At 41.4% G+C, this 23,809-nt stretch overlaps 1 protein-coding gene across 6 annotated transcripts in view; it reads left to right on the top strand.

The window, feature by feature from the left end:
* The window catches only part of PTPRF (protein tyrosine phosphatase receptor type F), a 376,812-nt gene that overhangs the window by 83,357 nt on the left and 269,646 nt on the right, over window positions 1–23,809 (top strand). For all 6 annotated transcript variants that reach the window (XM_083868101.1, XM_083868100.1, XM_083868096.1 and 3 more), the window contains exon 2: window positions 5,666–5,746. The gene's annotated coding sequence lies outside the window, so the exon portion shown is untranslated. The remainder of the gene's footprint in view (window positions 1–5,665; window positions 5,747–23,809) is intronic.

Raw genomic sequence — 23,809 nt, 5'->3', positions numbered from 1 at the left:
ACTGCTCTGACTTTCCATCTAAAATCTGGAGTTTATTAGCTGTTCTATTCCAGTTGTTCTGTAGAGCTTATAGCCTGATGCACAAGATCTTAAAAAAACTGTTAAGAGGTGTTCAGATTGGGAGGTACCAGTGAAATCATGCTGGTAAGAAAAATCTGATGTTACAGGAAGGTATATTGAATAGATGGTGTCTCCTCCCTGGGAAACTTAAAAGCTTGTGTCTGTGCCTTGGTATTGAGTCTGGCAGCTGTGGGATAACAACCTTCGTGCTACATTTGCACTGAAAAGGCAGCACTGCTTCCTGAGATGATGGAAATGCCAAATGCTGGATTTTGGAGCTTGAGTCTTTCAGCTGGAATCTGTGAGGAGAATGCTTCAGGTTCATCTGTTCCAGTGAGGCTAAGTGTGAGCCCAGGCTCAAAATAGTCCCGTTCTTTTTTTGTATTAATTTGAATTCATCAAGATAAGTTAATCCTCCCTGGCTGTCTCTGCTGGACGCTGAACAAGAGGAGTGTATTTGAAAAGTCTGAGGGATCTTCCATCCAGGGTTTGTAGAGAACAAGACAGTACTTCATCATTCATCTGTGTCACTTCAGCCTTAGGTGTACTACTAACTTGTGCATTTTATCCTTGCTCTGCCCAGTTCTCTCACTGCTCTGCTCAACTTTGTCATGTTATCAGTGATACACATAATTAGGAGGAAGTTGTTGCTGGTGGGTAGGAAAAGGAATCCCATACTGTCTGTCTGCACCTGTACCTCTTACTACAGAGAGATCCTTTGAAGAAGTGATCTAAAGAAATCCAAAGAAAATTGCCAAGGTTTGTAACAGCTTTCCTCCTGGCAGTCTGTGGTTTATTTATACTGTAGGATGTGACAGGCAATTCCTGGTGCCTTAGCTCTGTCTGAAGTGTGAGTGATCGCTGGAAACAGGAGTGATTGCATTAGCAGCTTTCTTCCCTCCATTGGGGAGAAGTTTTGAGTTTGAACTCTCCCCTCCCTGCGAACTTTGAAGTTGGATCTTTAAAATCATTCTCCATTCCAAAGACCTACTAGTGCAGTTGTCATCTTTCCCATCTAAGCAGGACTGGACCAGCCTCTCTTCAGAGGCCGTTAAGGCGGCTCGTTTCATCTACCAGAGAGGTCAGCAGAGAAAGACATAAGTAAGTAATTATTCCCTTCCTCTCCTCTCAGTAGCTGAGTGAGCTCTGGAAGTTGAAACATCATTAAATCTCTGAGCAGTGTGGATGGTCTGCAAGCCAGCCATGGAGCTCGTGTCACATGGCAGAGGGAGGGTTGACTAACAGGTGGTATTTAGAAACTAATTAGTATTTGTGAATAACAATGTGCTGTTAGTAAGAAAACAATTCAGTCAGCTTGTGAATATTTATGATGATGACTTTCAACACTGCTTGGATCGTGCAGTGCTTTTCCAGCTGCTGCACCTCCTCTTGGTGTCACAACATTTCACACCAGGGTGAAAATATTCTCTGCTGTGTGGATCCGTCCCACAGGGCAGCAGCTGGCTGAGCAGCACTGTGGAGTACACACTCCTAAAAGAGTATTCTCACTAGTTCTGTATTAGTGGAATGCTAGATCCCAAACATTTGAAGTATTCTTTGCTGGTAGAATAAGCCATACAAATTAGCTTGAGATTTCATCCCATTAAGAGCTAAACCATGCACAGAGGTAGTGCTATGTTTGAAGGGAAAGCAGGTGTTAAAGGTTGTTCTACCTCTTAATGTTGTGTGCAAGTCTTTTACAGTAGATCAAACTTGCCTAATGTAATCTTCGTAATGCTTTCATTTAAAAAGCTCCCTGTGGTTTGTATTTGTTGAACTGAAAGAGCAGAATCTACTTTGTAGCTTGGTGAGGCGGGGTGTTCCACTGAACATGTGTTCACACTGTCATTTGGGAAAGATAATAGGTTTTTAACCTCTGTCAGTGTTAGACGGAGGTATTTATGGAGCTCTGTTGGAGCTGTGCTTAGGCAGGTAACCTTGTGATGCAGGTTTTTCACAATTTGCCATTTTCTTGCGATGAGATGTGGCTTTTCTTGGCCCCTTGCAGTGCCTCTTGCAGCGTCAGCCAGCATGGGAGCTCACCAAGAGATGAGGAATCTGTTGCTGTTGTCAATGCTGCACAGAAAGCTCATGGCTGCTGGTGTTGTCTGTTCAGTAAACACTGTCTCATAGATTGAAAACTCAGCCTTGAAGAGTTCCAGAAAATATTCCTGGCTTGGCACATGGAAACTGGCAAAGCCATCTTGTGTTTTCAGCAGCAGAGGTGTCCAGGTACAGCTGGAGGTGCTGGGCTCTTGTTCAGAGTGCTGCAGGGGACGTGCAGCATGGCACTCACTCTTGGCAGCCTCCCCACTGCTCCTGTTGGCCTTGAGCTTAACTTGTGGGTGGGGGGAAGCTGTGTGTACTTCAGTGTGCTAAAATCCTGTTGGTAGGGGCTCTCTTTCGTCACTTGAGGCCTCCAGCAGCCCAAATTAGCAGATGGAGACTGCAGCATGCTGCACGGAGGAGGTTATCTCCAGTGAACTGCCATCACCACTTTCGTCACTGCTGATTAATTTTTTTTGTTAATATTTAATCCTCAACAGCAAATACCTAATGTTTATATGCCCTTTCCCTGTATAAGCAGAAAATCTCATTTATAAAGTCAGTTAAGACATCCAAAACTGAAGTGTAAAATTTTAAATATATCTGTCAGATGAACAGATGCAAAGAAATTCAGAGCAGAAGTGGTCACTTGGGCGTGCACAGGACCTCTTGTGGCAGGGATTTCCAGGAGTCTTCAACTGCTTATTAAACAGTGCTTAATATGACTGAGAATATTTTCTAACCTCATCTTAAAATTCTGCTCTGTCTTAATATTTTCAGTGTAGAAGAGGTGGTTTGGTGGGTAGTGGGTTTTTTTTGTGTGTGCTTTTTTTTTTTGGTGACACGTTTCCACTTCCTTTTCTGGCAGTAGTGTCACTGTGGTGTAGCAGAGAATAGTTGACTTGAACTGCCCCTGTTACACAAATGCAAAAAGCTGCTTAAGCTTTTGAAAGAAAGTTTCTAGTGAAATAGATGAGTGTGTGCCATTAATGACTGCAACTGTGTGTTAGAACTATAGCAAATTCATAGGGTTTCCAAGGAATACGTTTAAAAGAGTGCCTAAAAAGCAGTATAACAATTAGCAGCAGAGACTGATATATTTAAATGAAGTCATTAATTTAAAGTGTTGGCTTACAGAAATTTCAAGCATTTTTATGCATTTAATAAAGGGTTGCTTTTTAAGTAGCTTAAGTATCCTTGTCTGTATGCAACATGTCCTGGGAATTAACAAACCACTTTCTGCTGGATGGATTCCACTCTGATGCAGCTGCCATTTCTGCAGCAAAGACTGATAAAGGAAGTGGAAAGAGCCAGTACTGAAATGGTCATACTATTAGTCTGGGAGAAGGGAGAAAACAAATCTGTATAATCTCTCTTCTGTTTATTTACTATGCTGATCCATGCCATGGGCATCAAGGTGGATGTGTGGATGCCTAAAAGAGGGCTTTCTTCAGATTTCAGAGAGCCTGGCAAGAGGTGCCGGGGTACTTGTCTAAAATTCTCTCCAGAGGGATGGAGACCAACAGGGTGGGACAGATAAAGGTGAAAGTTGGTGGTCTGATAGTGAGGGAGTGGTGCTGGGGTATAAAATCAGGACTCTGTGAAAGGAGGAAAAACTTATGACATGTTCTAGAAGAAGGAGCTTGCAGGGATAGAAGAAAGAAGGACAGTGTGGTGAAAGTTACAGAAAACCTACTGAGGAGTGTTGTGCATAGATATTGGCAGGGTAAGACCTCTGGGTTTAGAACAGGAGCACGCTCAGAATAATTACAGCCAAGGCTGCCAGTGTGTGCCAGAAGTAAATATAGTGTAGTGTAAGCACTGCTACAGAGTCATTGAAGTCAATGCTGCATAACATAAATTGCATAATATATTTGTTTGTGAAGGTTATTAGAGCACAGTTTTAAATGGCTCCAAGTCCTTGGAAAGGTGAGTATATTCTGGTTCCCTGGGCTGAGGTTTCCAATACATCCCAGTCTGATCTGGAGTCAGACTGCCAGCAGGCGGGGGGAGGTTGCTCTTCCCCTCCTACCAGCTCCAGTGCTCGTCCGAGCAGCTCCTGAGCTGGCTCCACACAAAGGGCCAGGAGGAAAGGAACTGCCCTCTCCCCTCAGAAGTGGAAAAACTGGGAGGATTTTTGTTGTCCTGGTCAGCTGTGTTGGTGAGGGGGTGAGAGAGGATCTCCAGGGAGTGTGTGTATGAGGGGGTGGGTGGAAGTATCTCTGAGCACAGGGGACACTGGGCAGATTGGCTGTTGAAGCCTCATGTCCCACCTCAGAACTGAAGCAAACCCTCTCCCCCCCAGGTATATGATGGTCAGTGCATGATGCAGCAACCATCAGACATCCAAATTTTCAGGGCACTGTCACACTCTCCATAAGAGGGCTGAAACTGTTTACAAAATGCCTACTTTGTAAATGATAAAGACTAAATAATGTATTCTGTGCATTTGCATAATTTTGAATCACTTATCCTTCAGAGGGCTGTAGTCACTTGGCTCATGTTAAAGTATGCTTAGCGGTGTAGTTGAGCTCAAGCCACCAGCTGTGAGTTGAGCTGACACTGAAGATAAGGAGGTATGTTTTTAGGGAGACCACACATGTTTCCTGTGATGTCCCTGGCATCACAGAGCAGTGCCCTGGGGACTCAGAGGTGAGACAGGTGGGAGGCATGGTCAGTTCTGTAAAAGGTCAAGGTGTCTTTCAGAAAGATCTTGAGACCCAGAGCAATCGAAGTGGGACATATCTCCATGGTGATGGGATGCTGGGTCATAACCTTAGAAAGCATTAGGAGAGAACCTTCTACTCTGCACTTGGGTTGGAGGAAGCTGCTGGCTGAAAATGCTGGAGAAACACATCTTTGAGCAGTTGCAAGTGACAGCGAGCCACAAGGATGGGGTTGGGCAGAAGATGCTGATGTGGGGTGATACAGGAGACAGGTAATATCAAAGATGGGGAGTCACCAATGAACAAACTCCCAGAACTTGCTTGATTTGGGTGGGCAAATAAGCCCTGACAGCGAGGTGGTATAATTCATTTTTTATTGTCAGGGAAATAAACTTAAGGGATAGGGAAAAGCTGTTTAAGCTGCTGGATCAATGTTGGCATGAAAACAAATGGATAAAAGCTGTTCAGGAATAAGTGTTAGGCTGAAAGTTTTTTAACTACTGGAGGAGCTCAGCTCTGCAGTTAGAATTGGATGTGGAGGCTGAGGAAGAGGCTCTGTCAGTATGTGAGGCTCTGTTGCTGTGATTTCGGTTCTTGGATGAGATACCTGTCATGCGGGGCTAAGCTAATGATCTGTAAACATCTTTCCATCTGGTGGTGGATTATCATGATTGTGTCATGTGCAAGGAGAAAAGGGGAAATTGTCCGTTGCTGTCATGGTTTTAGAAGTGCTGTATGGGAATATGTGCTGAACTGAACTGCTTCTTCTCCAGGGTGGAGAATTCATGTCATTAAGCAAAGTTTTAATCTTTGCTGTACCTTTAATCTGTGAATGTCTCTGCTGTTTTGGTCACTTATGACACTTATTCTTATGTTGTTTGTTTTTCCCCTAGGTATTTTTATGGCCTCTGTCACAGTGGTGTCTCAGTGTCTTCCAGGCATTTATGGATTTATTCTGAGAACGTTCCTGTGAGGTAAGGAAATATTATCACTTGGTTTTACAGACTGGGGACTGAGAGAGAGGGAGACAAAGGTTGCAGGAGTGTTGTAGCATAGCCAGAAGTCAAGTACTGATTGCCAACAAGTTCATTATTGTACTAATCCTTTACCCAGCTACCTATCTCTGGCATTTTTTCTTTCTTCCTCTTTTGTTTTTTCTTTTCCCGTCTCTTGTCTGAGTTTTAGTAGCAAGAATCTCCAAGGAGCGGGGAGGACCTGTGGAAAATATGATTAGGGATACTGGTGTTCTTTTTTTAACATTGTTACTTATGAGTTAAAATTCCTTTCTAAAAATATCAGCAGATCTGTTTATGTTAAATTATTAGCATGTTTAGGCTTCCACAGATAAGCTGCCCTGCCTTTTTGAGTCAGTAACTCCTTTATCCTACCTGTCTAGGCTTGTGGCTGTTGAATTTTTACCCTCCCTAAGCTAATGCCTTCCCAATCACCTAAAGCAATGCCAAGAATTTCATCATCCATGCAAAGATCTGGTTCGTGTCAAGACAGGTGTAAAGTTTCTCAAGCACACTTATGTATAATTACTGTTTAACTTTATTTTTCAAAGATCTTTCCAAGCCAGCTAAAATGTGCAGCTTTGAGCTCCCAGATTCTCCCAGAAATTGGATTTCAGTGCCTGATTAGCGATGCTGATCTCTTTCAAAAGTATTGCAAAGTTCCTGACATGTGTGTGCACTGAATTACAATTTAGATCATAAAATCAAATATCATGAATAACAGCTTGAAAAATGTCTCTTTTCTTTTCCCCTTTTAAGTAAGGAATTTTTAAGTTAGGTCTCCCTTGAGCCTTTTTTTCTCTTCAAGATGGTATTTAAAGTGTGACTTTTACTACTTAAAGAATTTTCTTAGAGTTACAACAGTGTTATAAGGTAGGAATACACTAACAGGCTCTGACCAATATTTTTATTGTACATAAAATCATGAAAATTATTAAAAATACAACATTGCAAAGAAATATTTAATGCCATCTTTCTAATTTCACAATCTGTAAAATACGCATACTAGATCACATTTATGCTCTTTATTGGTGTGTATTACATGTCCTTGTGTTCCCAAGAATAAAGCCTTAATGACTCATGAACTGTCTCAAAGTGTGCTAAATAAGATTAAAGAGCTGGCCAGTGACCTTAACAGTCAATTAGGCTATATGTTACTCAGCCCAGTATTTGTTGAGTGTAGAAGAGGAGCAAAAATTCATTAGCTAAGATGCTGATGCTTGAAACAAGCAACATTTCTCTAACATCAGAACTAGTGTTCTGCTTAAGTGGAGATAGAAGCACACATGGTAGGTATGTCTGTGTGTGTGTGTTTGGAAGTACTGCTGATGTGGTCCTGGGGTGGGGAGAAAGCTGCTCCAGGGCTTTTGGGCTCAGAGCCTTGTGGAGGAGATTCTGCCAGCACCTGGTGTGGGGTTGGGCAGTGGCAGGTGCAGTTGGAGGTGGTGCTCAGGGTTTGGGATGTGCTGCCTGAGAGGTTATGCAGACACAACGCAGTGGGAGGGTTCAGAAACCTTGTGTTTCACAGCAGCAGCAGGGCAGGGAAGGATGTGTTGGTGTGGTGTATGGCATGCTTGGTTTTCTCAGAGGTGAGCCCAGATTGGCATGATTGCATTTGGGTACAGGCAGGAGAGTGAGCAGGAAGGCTCTGGGCTGCTGTGCCTACTGAAGAACAGACTTTGAATACTGGATGCCCTTCTCCCTTAGCTCAGGAGATGGGACATGAGCAGGTGCTGAGTATGCAGAGATGCAGGCAGGTCAGATTCGCTGTTGCCCACCAGCTTCCTTGCAGGCTCACCTGTCCCATGGAGCTGTCAGCATGAAGCCAAGCTGGCAGTAGACAGTAGGGTTGAGTATATCCCAGTGATGGGCAGCCTTGGCGAGCTGCAAACCTGGACAGTATCTGAATTATGATAGCATCTGTCATCTTAGGTTCACATTTCTTAACTAATCATCTGCATTTTGTTTTGCATTGTGTTTGGAAGCATCGTAGAGCAGTCTTAGTTTGGAGATGGCCACCCCCCTGGGAGGGCACTACGTGGTGACAGAACTGAACCAGGAGAAGTGACATTACACAGGAGCTGAGGCAGCAGCTTGGTGATGCAGCTCCTCAGCAAAACAGCTGTCCTTGAGGGCTTCTCAGTTTTATAGCACTTCTTTTCTGGTATGTGCAATTATGAATGCTCTCAGCTGACCCTGAGAAAGTCTTCTGTCATTCCTAAAGTAAACTCAGGTTTTAGGAAAGATGACAGTCTTAGTCAATAAAAAATGTGGCTGAAAGTACACTTTGAGTGGCATGCAATAGTGTCTTTTAAAGTAAATCAACTTTCTGGAACATAAATTGGGCAGAATATCCTTGTTTAGGTCATGGTTTATCTGTAGGGTTTTCTTTTAAAATAATTTCCTTAATAATTATTTGAGGGAGGGAACGGGGAAACCTGGGAACAAAGTGGGTGAATGGGAGAAAAGAGAAAAGGAAGCCTTTTCAATCATGTCAGGCTGAATCTAAAGCATCAAGAAATGATGTTGCAGGAGAACCCCTGAAGATAAACTCTAACCTAGATTAGCAGAATACAGATTAAGTTTTCAGGAGTTTTGAGACAGCATTGTGTCCTGAAGCAGTCTTTTGTCATGCATTTAAACTAAAATTGTTGTATGGTTGTGTTTTCAGGGATATACAAAAATACTATCTATTTGAATGTTACAGTCATGAAGTTAAGAAATTTATTAAAGTGAATACTGCTTGAAAAGATTAAAAGAAAAAGTTAAGATTTTTCATTTGAACTGGCTAATGCTAGGGAAATACTGTATATCTGTGTGATTGTGGTTTGGGGGATTTTTATACAAGCAGCATTACCACTGGAATTGTAGTTGAAGCTGAGACTTCTACACGATTATTTTTTCATTCTGACTTTAAAGTGTAAAACTATTGTCATTGGGTCACATTAGCTTCTTATAATACTTCAAATGTTTTTATTCTTTAGTTTATTTACATTTTGGAAAGTGCGTTGCTATACCGTATTCTAATTGAAGGGTTGTTTTCTGTAATAGAGGTTACGTATTTCTACAAAATGTTGGCACAAAACTTACGTGATTCAAAGTGATTTAATTGCGTGTTAATGCCATATTGGCTGGAACATACTTATAATTAATACAAAACAGTGAGTTACCCCTTACTTTTCACTGTAATCCAGTGAACAGTATTTTCTAGCTATACTTAAATGACAGGCTCAAAAGGGCATTGGCAGAATTTGTTGGCATAATTCAGCCTTATTTATATATGACTATATATTTTTGGACTTAGGAGTCTTTGCAAGTCCTTTTATCTCACAAATAAGTAGATTACTTTAATATATTTTGGAACCCAAAGGGCACAACTACTGGCCAATTACCAGGCTTCCCATGATGAGTGTTGGAGAGTGCATGACGAGATGGAAGGGTGGGGTTTAAAGCTCCAAATTTGCACTTGTAAAATTCCCTTCTGCGTTGAAGGTGTTTGCTTTAGCTGTCTACAGGGATACATATTTTCAGAAGTTTATTTATGAAAAAGAGGCTCAGGAGATGCGGGAGATGTTACAAGATTTAAACATATTTGCAAAATTGAACACAAGCTTTAGCCCGCTGGTATTTTTCATTTCCTTTTGTGGTTTATGATGAGTATATTGGTAGGTGGCTTTTGTGTTGTCACTTCACTTGTTTAATTTAAATTTAGGTATTTAGGTTGTGCAATAAAGGTAGAATCTCCATAACTGGCAACATAACCTTGTCATCTTGCAGAGTCAGCACTTGCTCACGCTCTGGCGCAACGGTTTTGAATAGCTGCCACCCCATGTGTGTGTTTCCTAAACTCGAGACAAGTGCTGAACTCATTAAAAATACATGCTATATGAGTTAATGTGCATAAGGAGTTTTGGTGCTGAGATCTCCTTTGAGGCTACATTTAACTCTAATTAACTTGGTTTCGTTCTGTCTACTATCAGCACAGGCTTGGCTGAAACCAGCCAGTATTGGTTAAACTGTGGGTTTGAAGTAGAGCCCAGCGGGGTGATGGATTAAAAAGCACAGAGTTGTGACTGTGCTGGGGTTCCCGGTGCCTGTGCCAGCTCCCGGGGCTGTGCTGGGCACGAGCACCAGCTGTGCCATTCCTGGGGCACAGTGCCACGGCAAACGGATGCACATCCCATCATACTGTCGGGCAAAACTCTGGATTTCTAAAGAGGTCTGAAATAATGAGGTTTGTTGAGCTGTGACTGAACAATTGCATGACACCAAACTCCTCTAACTAAAACAGAGTCTGAATTTTTTTTTTGCTGGTGGAATAAGGAACAGCAGCAGAGATTTTACTGTTCTGACAGTTCTCTCTATTTGTACCTTGTTTTTATTCATCATTAACTCCAGGATGAGATCCAGGGATTCTGCTAATTATGATATGTTTTTCAGGGGAGGCAGGCAGCAAGTCAGGGATTACTGATGGTGGCATTTGCAGTAAGGACAAGTACCGGCAATATATGGATTGGAAATATGGGGTGGGTTTTCTGTCCTGACAGTGTTGGAAATCAAGCTTTATATTATGTCCAGTAGAGTAGGTTTCACTGAAAGCTGATTATAGTATTTTGTGAGAGAAAGTTTTCAGTGTATCACTCTGGAAGAAAATACTCACAGATCCGTATTCAGGCGTAGGCTGCTGTACTTTGTGTAACTGGAAGAATGCATGGATTTGTTGCATTTTCATCACAGCTAGCAAAACAAAATTATTTTTCTCCTTCTTTTGATTAGTATTAGGGTTTTAGTCTTGCAAAAGGATTTTCTAGGTAGAAATACCAGGTAAAATGGATTCTGGATTTAAACACCAAGTGGGGTGGGAACCTCCACCCAGCAGTTCTTGAGCATTCATCCTTTCTTAAAAATTGGACCTTGTAAAATACTTCCAGCTGTGTACACTAGAAATTGAGGCATTCAAATCACTGACTGCTTTTAAAAGTGACAGAATCTCCATTAACATTGCATCTTCTGCCTAGAGGATCACAGAAACAGAGCCTTGATTTGTGTTTGAGGATGGAAATGAAGCAGTTGAAGAAGATGCTGTGCTTCAGCTGAAATGTGGTAACAGCACACAACCATGTCTAGTTCATTTTGCTGAAAAACAAAATAGAAATCACAGAAGATGATCTAAGGCTGTCTGTTTTGCTTTGTGTAAAAGCAGACTAGCAATGATCCTTTAGTGTCTTTCTACATCTCAGCCATGAGGATGGTAATTTCCAGCTGATGAAAGGTAAATTATGGCTTGAACAGGTAGATGCATTAAAATCTTATGTGCTCCAAGATACCTGTCAGTGTTCATGGAGGAGTGGGACTTGCTGTGCTGGATTGGACGAGTGGTCAGTCTGATTCAGTACACTACCCCTCGCTATGATCAGTGGTGGATAACTTAGGCAATCAACAGGAAATTGTGCTATTGATTATCAAATGTTTTATCTACTGGGGAAGTGTTGGATTATTTTTCTCTTTTTTTTAACATTTAAAACCAAACCAGGCTGAGTTAGTAATTGAAAGAGTCCCTTCTAAAATGCAGTAAAATTTCTCTTTATATCTTCCTGCACAGACAAGGAGTTTGAGATTTCTGAGTTTCCCTTCAAACATCGCAGCTTGAGGATTGGTCTAAACCATTTGCAAGTCTTCAGTCTAGCTCAGACTAATCTTTCTAAATGTTCTTCTGTATCTACAAAAGGCCATAGTCATAGTACATGAATAGCGTGGAGTTGGTTTTTTGCTAATGTTATAGCTGAAAGACAAAATATGAAATGAATAGCATGTAACTATTGTATTGCTTGAGTGTCTTCACATTAATTCATATTAATTTAAACAAGGTGATAGGAGTAAAGTGCAGAGTAGAAAAAGGATAGATCAGAAAAAGGAGATAAGATAGGTGTATTCAAATAGGCAGAGCCTGATGAAATTTGCCCTAGGGTACATCAGCAACTAGCCAAGCAACCTTTGAACCATTTACAATTATCTTTTAGAAATTGGGAAGGCCAGGAGAGGTCCTGAAGGACTGAAAAGGGCAATGATATTACCTCAGTTTAAAAAAGGGAGATCCAGGGAATTGCACACTAGTTAGTCTAACTGCAGTGCTTAGAGAATTGGAACAAAATTTTTAATCAGTTTCTGGGAATCTGGAGGATAAGAAAATAAGGACTCTGGGATAGCAGTACCTGTGATATTACTTTACTTTTATCAGTAATTTCTAATAAAACCTCATGAGATTTCTGTGGAATAAGGAAATATATGTATTTAATAATATGGTAAACAAATAATTGTTTAAGGAGTATGTTTGAAGTGTAGTTACACATAATTTACTGTGAAAATCAGGAAAAGAAGGGAGATGGCATGAGGAATTGTGTGAATACACCCATGTTTGTCTTGGGCTGAGCTTTATTTGCTGTTCTCTTTACTGGTGTGGACAAGGGAATACTAACTAAATCTGCAAGTAAGTCCAGACTGAGAGGTGCTCAAGCACTGCAAAGCATAGTTCAGAGTTAAATGGCTATGGTAGATTGAAAAGGCATGTGGAAATCTGCAGCTTACAACTTAATGAGTTGAAATGAGGAAATACAAAGTGGTGAGGACGTGGCAGGGCTGCACAGCACAGGAAGACTGCTTTGGGATAGGCACTGGATCACCACCTGTGCACAAGCTGACAGTTGCAGAGAGAACAAGCTGTGTCTGGAGTATGTGCCCAGGACTGTAATTAAAGGTAATGGTGCTGCTGTCTCTGTTGCTGAGGCCCCAGACATGGTGCTGTGTCCAGCTACAAGGATGGGGCCTCAGGGAATGTGGGTTGGCTGTCGGCTGGGAACTGGGATGAGAAGTGGGTATGGTTGGAGCTGGGTCTGACCAGCCTGTGGATGAGGAGACCAAGTCGTCAGTTGCCATCTCAGCCAAGGGATGGACAAGAGAGGTGGCCCTAGTTTGTGGGGCAGGTTGAATCCCACTGGTGGTCACAAGTATGAGCAAGGCAAGTCGAGCAAGGTGCCAAAACCATATGAATCAAGCAGAAGATTGTGGCTGGCTGGGGACAGGAGCAGGAGATGTGTGAGTGGGGTCCAGGGGAGCAGTGCTTCCCAGGCATGGGGGAGGGAGGGTCTGAGCATGGTCACTCACCCCGGGCAGGTGGGGTAGTGTCCAGGTTTTCCAGGGGCATTGTGCTGAAATGAAAGAGGGAAAGTGCACGGGGTGCAGCATGGGAAGTTCCTATAGCTCAGCGTCAGAGCGAAAGAGCCCTGAGCAAGAGTCCTGAGAGCTTGTAGTGCTTCCGTTTTAGAAGGTGTTCAGAAATCAGCTGGGCAAAGTTCTGGAAAGCATGGTCTGACTTCAGAGTTACTCCTGCTTTGAACATGGATTTGGACATGCCAGGGTCCTTTCCCACCTGCTTTATTGAGAGTTTTAATAAGCTACTTCCTTCCTCCTTATCTTTGGAGGATGAAATTTTTTGAATGGTATGTGTCTCAGGTGAGTGGCAGTAGTACTGGGATTGCTTCCCTTAGTATTTATTAATAACATAAAATGTTTCTTTTATCAATCAGGTCTCAAGAGGAAACAAGTAATCAAATGTTTAAATTTCTTCTATGCTTTGGCACTTTCTTTGTTAGAAGCACCAGTGTATTTTCCAGGACACAGGTGTTTAAATTCATAGCCTTTAAGAAACGTTTGTGTCAAGCACGTGGATTGGATTGGGCGCTTGAAGGAAGTTGTTGCCTTATAATATAATAAACGTGTACCTAATCAGAGAAGCTGATTATTTCCCATCACAATAAATAGAAAACATGTGATCAGTGACATCAGCATCTATTTTTTTCTTAGTGTTTTGCAAAAGTAATAGCTCTGAGCTTGTAATAGTGATATGTAATCTCTAACATGCAGTGGTTAAATATTAATATACTTTGGCTGTGTTTAAAGATCAAGAATGGTTTTTTTAGGCAATGAAACATTACCTCCATTGAATTTTGTAAAGTGGCCTGTAGAAAGCGAGTGCATTGTCATCAGAGTGGACATCTGTTGCATGAACCTTAGCAAGAATTCCATGCAGTTATTAGAATATTGAGAAATTGACACTTAAGGTTTCTATCAAGGTCTGATTTAATCAGTTGAAAACATACCCAGGCTGCTTGACAGGGATGACATAAAGAATTCCCAAAGGCTCAGGGTCTGTCTAGCTCATCTGTCCCATTTCCTTAATCACGTTGATGGGGTTTTTGGTTTTGTTTTGATTTTGAAGCTGACATGGCCATCTTGTTCATGGCTGTGTTGGTCCGGGGATTGTTTTCTGTGATACTGTAGCAGTCTATAGGGTCAAGTAGTTACAGAGCTGCCCCATTTTCCTGGTTGGGACAGTCTCTCCTGGCATTTGCACAGTGGCACGGAGACTTGAGGCCATATGTGTAATCTCAGTTGTGTTAGATATTTGTTCTCCTTGTTTAATGTTTGTCAAAGTCTTGTAAATGAAGTTGTTACAGTGTGAAATTTTATGGTGTCCGAGTTGGAAATGATCCCGCTTATCTTGTTGACTTCCTTCCAAGCTATTTCTTATGGTGGTTCTGCTTTGTAGGCCAGCGTGCAGGAGTGGCAAGCAGGTCTTCCTCCTGAGTTTTATTTGATAGTCATTAACTCCAGATGGCAAACATGATTTTATGCTCTGGTAAAAGGTGTTTTGTTCAAAAGGAGTTCTGTAACACATGCAATGGGATTGAGGTTTTTGAAAATTTCTCCTGGATAGAGACCCTGACTGATGAGGCACACAATGAAGAAGGGCTGATACAGTGTACACTACAGATATTATGACAAAAACGTCATATTTTTATCTGGATAGCAGTGACTGATTGGCTGTAGACATTCCTGACACTGCCTGACAGAAAGGGTTATTTTATCTGAAAACAGTGCCGTTACAGATGAGAGACCTCCTGAAAAACATCACTCACTTTTACTGGCGACATCCATCACTTACTAATTATGGGTGCTTTCAGGTGGGGAAACAAGTTCTTTCCATTGCTCCTCCAGAGCTTTTCTTGTCCTCCCAGCAGTAGCGTAGGGTTAAAGTTGGCCTTTTATCCAGGGGCAGAGGACCCGTGGATTAAATTATGTATATTCATGTCTGTATGTGTTAAATGGGTATTCCATTGTTAAAGGAATGGCAGTAGCCGGTAACTATGGAGAATGAATAATTCTTTGTAGCTTAACTCACCTACATTAAAGCACAGAAGATCTATTAAACTTACTTGTTTGAAAGTCGGGGCTTTTCACTGTCTTCCAAAAGCCAAATCAGATCAAATCATGTGTCCAGTGAAGAGAAAAACCCCTGATCCCTGCTCTGAAACAGGAGAGTCTCTGAATTGCCGTTTTCTAACATGTACTAATTTTGGTGACAAAAGCAAGGCTTCCCTTAAAGGTCCAGGAGCTCTCGCCCCTCTGGATGTCCCTGGAGCTGCCCCAGCCATGGCACCTTCTTCCCCAGCCCCTGCTGGCTTCAGGTTCCTGCTGCCCCCAAGCATGAAATAGGGAAGGGTTGTCTTGCATCTCCTGGCCTGGCAGACAGCACTTGGCATTGCTGTCTTTTGGTCCACTACCAGGACAGAGAATAAAGTGGGATTTTTTTCCAAAATGCTGAATTGTCCTGACTTTTTTTCATTGAATTTGTTGATCCTGGTACCATACTATAGAATTTTTCAGAAATTCATATACCTTCTTTTTAAAATCCATGTGCATTTTCAGTGCAGTCCCTAGCACTCCTTAGAGATCTGGTGTTGATTCCAAACTCTCTACTGCTTCCTGGCTTCAGAGCAGACACTGGCAGCTGTATCCATTATACAGTGGCCTAATTGATTGGAAATCATTGTATCTGCAGGAGCCCCTTCTGTGCTTAGATGTATTACACTCTGGTGTGCTTCAGCTCACCTTCTGTGCAGGGCTTGGATTTTCAGCTCAGCTTTTAAGAAATTTACTTCCCTCTGCCATACTAGATAATTCTCGTCTCGTAGTCTTACAGCAAAGAGCAAAGTAGAAAGTTTACTTTCTCTGTGTGATTCTGTTTACATACAGATAAAAATAACAGTTGGTTGAAGTATTGTTTGTTTTTATGTATAGGTGAGCCTTTGCTCCACCCATGACTATGCCTCTGCTTACATTTCTTTGTATTTACTTTTGTGTGGCCCATGGATCAGGCAGGTGTGGAGATGCTGAGGATACCATGGCAGTATGGTCAAAATAGGTGCCTGTGTGCACGGTGTGGCCAGGGAATAAGTGAGCATTTTCAAAATGTTATTTAATTCCAGTGACTGCAGATGGCAAAGTATTCACAGTTGCTGGAGTAATCTCTGCTGCCCTGCTCTGCCTTTTCTCTTTGAAGAGTAGCTGCCTTGCAGCCCTTCCCTGGCTGCTGGTAATAGCAGTAATTAAAGCACACCTGGTAATGACAACAGACATGCTGTACCTTCTGCTGCCGAGGACACTGATGTCCTGAGGTTGGGAGTGCTCATTGCTGCTTAATATGAGCCCTCAATTTAAATATAGGCTCAAGGTTAAAACCACAGTCCACAGATAGGGTGGGAGTGGACAACTCCATTCCCAGAGTACACCTCTGGCTTCCTCCTGAGAATTGTAAGTAGGATAGATACTGTCCTGTTGAACTGAGTTGGTATTCTTTTGTCCTTAATTCTGTAGTGCTACAGCAGGACCTTTTTGCGAGAAGACCTAAAGCTATATCTGTTCCCTCAGATATAAGGAGGGAAAGCAAATGAGATTAAAGTAATTTAAACCGAAAGTGTAGGCTGGGTGATGGTGTGGTCCCCAGACTTGGCAGACACCCAAGGTGCTGGTTGTGGATGAGCGTTGCCCATGGGTTGTATCTTCAGACTTCTGCAAACAGTTCTGGATGTCATCTTACACATAGAGTAAAAACCCTGAATGTAAATGAAGTTCTAGAGAAAGAAGTGAAATGCGCTGATGGCTAAATTTACCTTTTCCTGAAAGCATGTTTCAAAATTTAATTTACTTTAGGGAAAGGGGGGTTGGAAGAAACAACAACAACAAAACCTACCCCAAAACCCAAAATACCCCATGCCCACTTTTTTGAAGTCTCAAAGACTGAAATAGGTGGTTATCTATTAACTCTCCAAAGACTAATTTGTGGGGAAGGTGGCTCCAGAGCAGAGGCTTTTGCAGGGAAAGTGTGGGAGAGCCCATCTGTCAATATTGTTCTTACTGCTTTTCCAATGCTTTTACAAATTGATAGTCTGGGAATTGTCTCTGCTGCAGGTAAAGCCAGTTTCAAGCCCGTGTGTGCTGATATTTTATTGAAGTGAGACATGAATGCTCTAGGGGAAAATGGCATTGTGAGATAAAGGGCTCTGATACATGCTTATAGCTTAAATGTCATCTTACAAAAAAAAGATAAAGCAGATGTTAATTGTAAAACCGTACTTTATGTACACTCTTTTCTTATTGAAGTTATTTAATCTAATTCAGCATATATGAACACATATGAGGCCTCTGTGTATCCATCCTAAAATACATCTTTGAAGCAGTTCTGTGATTATGTAAATATATAGTTTTAACAGAAGAGAGAGTAGATTTAGTAGTGTCTGATTAGAGAGAATATTTTTTCCAAGATTAAGAGTCTGAAATAACAGTTGATTTTATAATTTGTTTTGAAGGAGAGCATTGCAGGTACACATTTTCTTCAAGCTTTAGATAAGTAGTCTGACTGGAATAGCAGTTTTAATCTATTTTAATGATGTTTTTTCCAATATGAAAGGGGCCAAGAGATGCAGAAGTCTAAAGGTCTACTGGTAATGGTTGAAGTGATGGGAGTTGTTTACGGAACTTAGTGACTGGATAGCTGTCTCTTGCTAAGAGCATATGTGCGACCTTTGTTCTTGGTTTAAAGTATAATTAAGGAATACATGCCTATGTGTACTTAAAAACAATAAAACCATCCCATTTGCAGACTGTAAGGTATTTAGGGTTGATAGATACAGAAGCATTTCAGTGAGTGCTGGTGTTAACTGTTTTGTTATTACTGATGTTGAGACGCCTTTCTTCAATGCAGCTAAAATGAGGTCAAATCAAATCTTTATTAAGTGTTACTCATAGGAGTGGGGTAAGTGCCTGTTGTCTTATCTATATAGGTAAAACTCTGATCTTTATTAGGTCGTCACGAAGTGAAAACTGAGAAATCCCAGCCTAACCTGCCTTTTGCCATGACTTGCAGATTTGCTATGGAGATATTTAGTAGGCTTTGCTTTTTTCATCTTGGTCTGCTAGTTAAGGCTGTGTGCTTTCAACGTGAAAAACCTCAGTGAGGCAAAGCTGTGGGCAGTTCACTTCTGAAATCCTTGAAGATTGACTTTTAATTCTTCGTATCATTCCTCAATGCCTGAAATTTCTTTGGCAGTCACGGTTAACACTGGTTACTTTGTTGACAAACCATCTTTCTTACTCTGTTGTTTTGAGTTAGAGCAGGAGCTTTTTGCTGCTGGAGCGTTTGATGCTGTGTGTCTACAGCCCTCTTCTCACGTGGGAAACAGAGGAAATATATGCCACGTGGCAGGTTTGAAAGGAGCAGCTGGGAGTTGCTAGGAGGTTTTGGAAGTGCAAGCCTTATGTGCTAGACACTTTTCACAAAGCTGTGCTGTCAGCCTGAGGTCCACAGGAAGGCTTTCACTACAGCCAGGGCAGTGATGAACACATCCAGCAGGGCACTGGGGCTGGCAGGGCCTGGCTGCTCCTGGAGCTCCCAGCCCAGCCCTGCTGCTCTTGTCTTTCTGCATGCCCAGTTTGCTGCTGACCTCTGCCTGGAGGGACACTTTGCCCTTGCAGTGCTGTCTCCCTTCATCCTTCCTTGCTCCCTAGCAGCAGCAGCAGAGCAGATGGATGGGTTTGATGGAGAAGGATATTCACTGCTGCTCAGGCACTGGGGTGGTTCAAGTGCGCTGGTGCTTTGGCAGGGTGGGCACACAGGAAAAGTGCGGGTGAAACATTCCCCATCCTCAGCCCTGGGCTTGCTAGCTCTGCAACAGGTGAGCCATAGTGACCAGGGGTCTAGCTGGACAGGGTTCTGTTTCACAACTGAATTAATGTAAATATTTTCAATAATGTGTTTATGTGCATAAATATATTTTTTTCTAACAGCTGCAGTTCTTGAACCACAAACTGTAAAGGGATTAATGTAACACCTTTAAAACAGAGGAGGCAAGCAAAGGAGATTTCTTAATTTAGCCTCTTTTAGCTGGATTGTGAAACTTGGTAAACAGCTGCCTTAGCATATGGGAGGAAAAGGGAATCACTAAGAAGGGGGAAAAAACTCGAAAAAACAAATATCCCATCTCAGTCCACTTATAGCAGAATATGAGCTGGAAAGAAACCTAAGCTCTTTATAAGAGGTTAAGCAATAACATTATGAGGAGTGGGTATTTTTTCACCATCCATATAGCCACAGTTTGCTGAGAACATGAGAAAAGGCCTCTGGTGTGTAAATATCTAGTTTCACTTGTGGTGAAAGAGGTCCAGATCTGCTGTCAGTACTGTGCACTAACTATGGTGCAGACCTCCTTTTCTAAAGGTTGGTAATAAATAGAAAATGGACAACTTCCAGAGAACTTATTAAAGAGGAAATACTTTTTTAAAAACTTTTTTTTGCCCACTTGGAATAAAATCTAGCCAGGGATCTTTCTCATCTCTCTTGTTGCAATCCAGGATTAATGCCCAGACCCTTTAAAGGCCATTAGTATAAGGAACAGAAGTTAAAAGAAAACAAAGTCTTGTTTTCACTTGCTTTCTCAGTTATTCATTTTGGATTCAGTGCATGAACGACTTGTAGTTCACCAGGGGTCTGAGTCACAGGATCAAGGCTACAATGGAGGTATTGTGATCACCTTTCTCTTTCCACCACCCTGTGCAGTCGAGTTGAAATCCTGCTTTCTGGCATCCAAGCTGTTGCTTTGGTGACCAATTATGACTCCAGAAGTATACATTGTGGTCTCACTCAATAGCTGAAAGAGTGTAAGGAAAAAGATAAATGTGTCCAAACACAGCTCTGTTTTGCAAGCCTTCAAGGTGATTCAGAATAGAGTTGCTGGCATGTTTGATTTAACGTGGTGTATCAGTGCAGTGTTAGGAATTCAAATGTCAGTGTTACAAATCCAGAAAACATAATTAAAGGTGATTTAACACTCAGAATGCTGTGCCCTTTACATACACATTATAATTACCTCTAATATTTGTTAGCGTGGAATTCTCGGTTTCTTTAAGCAGCACTGTTTCTCTGCAATTATTTAATTTTAGAAATCATTACGTGTTAATCGCTCAAACCTTTGTTTTCTAGAAACCTAAGATGCAGTCTGTAATTTTGGTGTAGTGGATGCATCTTGTGCTCCTTTATCTTATTGATGGTCCTCAAAGTCTTCATGTGAACCTAACAGGGTTGTATGAAGTATTTTTGGAATCAAGGGAGAATTTGATGAAAGTGGTATGCCAGGGGTGAAAGAATGAGAAAAATGGTGTGTTCTGTAAACACTTGAATATAGTAGCTCCTTCACAGGTAAAGGAGAAAAAAAAAGGTCAAATTAGTGTACACATACAAGAAAAATGTGTAATTTTAGGGAAAAGAATCATGTGATAGGCAGAATTTTCTTTCTTTGAACACTTTCAGCAGTGGTGTTTGCAGGACTCCTTCATTGCTTCCCAGGACGTTTAATCTCCTTTTCTTTGTGTAGTTGAAGAAGTCCCTGGGTTGAAGATGTCTTTGTGTTCAGACACCCCTGTCCGGGCCACTTGCACTCACAAGTGACAATTGTAGTGATTTAGTGACTCTGTCCTCTTAAACATGCTGACACCACAAATGCTTTCTCGTCTTGTGAGTGCGTCTGCTGTCCATGCTGGGGAGATGCTTTGTTTGTCCTCCCCAAAGACTGGTGTTTATGTTCCCTTGATAAAAGAAGCAGCATTCCAAGCATGCATTCAAAATGAAAACTCTCGCAGATCTGGCAGGCAGAACAGCATCACTAATAGCAGCAGATACTTAAGTAGCCTATTTTCATAATCCCACAGGTAGTTGTTAAGAGCAGTTTCTCCTACTGGGAGAACATCTATCCTCCTGTTGAGCTTCTTGTCAATTATCTCTGTATTTATGACCTTAATGGAGTTTCTAGCAATCATACCAAGATATAGTAGGCTCTGTGTATATCTGTAATTCAGTATTTTATTTTACACCTAGTAGCAACTCGTGTTGTTGTAGATGAGATATTTGGGTTTCATCCATACCGGTAACACAGACTTTCCCATGTCCTCATAAATGTTCCTTCCTTGGTGGTGGATCTAAATTTAGACCAGCTTTGTGGCTGCATTTTGCTCTTCTAAATGAGATGATTCTCTTGGGCTAGATGACATCTGCTACTGAAGTGGTAGCTAGGGCAGAATTAGTAAATCAGCCTTTTCAAAGCATTTTCCCAAAATCTGCTATGTGGAAGAGTACAGATTGACGAACTGGTAACTTCTCACTGGGGTTTATGGAAATTATTAAGTCAATTACGGAGTGCAAGAGAGCTGTACAGTGCAGCTCACTTTCTTTTCCTTGTAAAGCTTTTAAATACATTGCAACAGTTTTGAGCTGAGAATGGCATTTTAGGAGGAGACACTTCGGTGCCACTGTGAGTGCAAACCACAGAGTGATGAAGAACCAGATTGTGCAAAGGATTTCAGAAGCTGATGATAAAAGACTGTGATCATTGGTGATGCAGGCCTAACAGCTATGTTGCAAGTCAGATTACAATCTCATTATTTCAAAGCAAAAGTTACCTGGGATACATATTCTTGTTTTGATCAATAAGCCAATCTTGTGAAATACCAGTTTTGCCAGGAAGAGTTAAGACTTTAAAAAAAAGCATCTGTTGCTGAAATCTGAGCCTCTGATCTCTCTATTTAATAATTTGGTAAAGGAAGAGGGAAATAAAATATTCTCCAGGTTATTTAGTTTAAAAAATACTTTTTTTTCCTTTTGCATGTTGACCAGCAGTTTGTAGGATCTGAGAATGGGATAGGAGCCCTAATTATCGTGACTTAACATTCTATTAAAGCTTTATAAAAATGAGCATTTTGGAAGGGTGCAGCCTTGTTGCCTTGAACACTTGTCTAGAAAGCAACTTCTAAGCATCAGATGTGAATCATGTGCTACCTCATGTTGTTCTTGTCAGTTTTCTGATGAACAGTTTGCTGTGAACCACTTCCTAGAATAAATGGGAAAATGTCTTAAGAACTTTGGAGAATATAATCCACTCCCTGTGGGTTGTTCTCCGTGGTTTTCCCCAGTTGTTAGGGAGCTACAGGTCCTGTCTTGCCTCTGCACTGCCATTAGTTGTGATTCCCAGGTCAAAGGACAGGGCACAAACAGCCTTTGGTCTGGCTGAGAAGGGAGACAAATCCTTAAAGGTATCTTTTCAAAGAGGGGCTATCCTCATTAATAGATCTCTATCATATGTGCTGCTTGAAGGAACTTGGTCCAGGTGAGCTGTAAATTCTGAAAACTGCAGTCTCTATTAAGTTTCTCATAAAAGGTAAGGAAGCATGTGGCAGCAACTCTGGTCTGAAAGAGAAATAGAAAGTGATTTGCTGAAACACAACACTCACCAGAAGATTCTCCCTCTGAAAAGCTGGCAAAGGCTGTAACCTCCTGGCAGCGTTGATGATGAGGGAAGAGCAGTGTTCTGGCTGGGATTTTCCTTAAAGGTTGTTTTCTTCAGAGGGAACATGGCTTTCTAATTTTTTTTTCCTCATGTTATTGAAATATAACCATAGACCCTAGGTGGAATATTGTTTTGCAAAGGAAAATCAATCAAAACACTGCCTTGAAATATTTTTAGAGGCTTTACAGTATGAAGTAATTGGGCTGCTGTGGTAGATAGAACCTTTCTTGTAGAGATGATATGGGCTTCACCAGTCTCTGCCCATCTCCTCCTGCTTACTCTAAACCTGTTTTGTCACTAGCAGCAGGGTAATAAATCAGGATAATTGTAATGCTTCAGGTCAAAGAGAATTGTGTTCTATTTCTCCCTCTTATTTATTTTTAACTTGGACTGGTTCCTCGATCCAGTCCATGGCACAAAACTGTTGATGCAGTTGGGGAGCTGACTGGTCTCAGCACTGTTACTGTTTAAGCCCTCAGTGTTGCCGAAAGGTGTGTTTGGCAAATTATTGCCTCGATTACAATATGCTGTGGATATATGAGACAGATATGCTGTTAGACTAGAGACTGTTGTGAAAGCTTGGGGATTATGTGCCCTGGTAGCAGTGAGCCCTGTTGGTGTCCAAGAGTCCTCTGTTTCTCTTAAAAGAACCTGCTATGGGTTTTGAAAGCATTGAAGTAAAAGTTAAACTATCTGAAAAGCCATTGTTTGAACTCTTAAAGATATCAATGCTAGTCTGACCTATCTTACTGAAGGGTGTTGACACCATGAAGTCAAGTAAAAAAAAAAAAAAAAAAAAATGTTTTCCTCCCCTGCTTTGTAGATATTGGGCAATTGGCTTTCAGTAATGTTTTCAGTGATTTGCCAGTGATACTATTGCTTAAAGCTTTTTTTGGAGAAACTCTAGATTTTTGTTCAAAATATTTGAAGTATAAAAGATGTAACCTCAGAACAGATTGATATACTGGCTCTGCAGTGAAGGCTTGTGATGGATAAAATTTTCGATTTGAAGAGATCTTGCAGGTACTTTTTTCAGAAAGTGTGTGCACTGGTGGCTGCATTTGCATCTTGCTGTCAGTGTTATCCAAGGAGACAACTGGTCATTACAGGAATAGTGCCTTAATGTTTTGAGATGGGCAGTGAAGAGTCTTTTGTTGTCCATTAAATCTCTTGGAGGACATAAACTTTTAGAGGACTGGAAGGTAATGGGAAGTAGTTAGATTTTTAAACTTCTAGTTTGAGGAATAATTTTCATTTCATTATTGAAATTGGAGTGATGAATTAAGCTGAAATC

The sequence above is a fragment of the Zosterops lateralis genome (genome assembly GCF_965231275.1).
Source record: "Zosterops lateralis genome assembly, chromosome: 9".
Classification (NCBI taxonomy): domain Eukaryota; kingdom Metazoa; phylum Chordata; class Aves; order Passeriformes; family Zosteropidae; genus Zosterops; species Zosterops lateralis.
The sequence above is the reverse complement of the archived record's forward strand: the minus strand, read 5'-3'. Positions and strand labels throughout refer to the sequence as shown.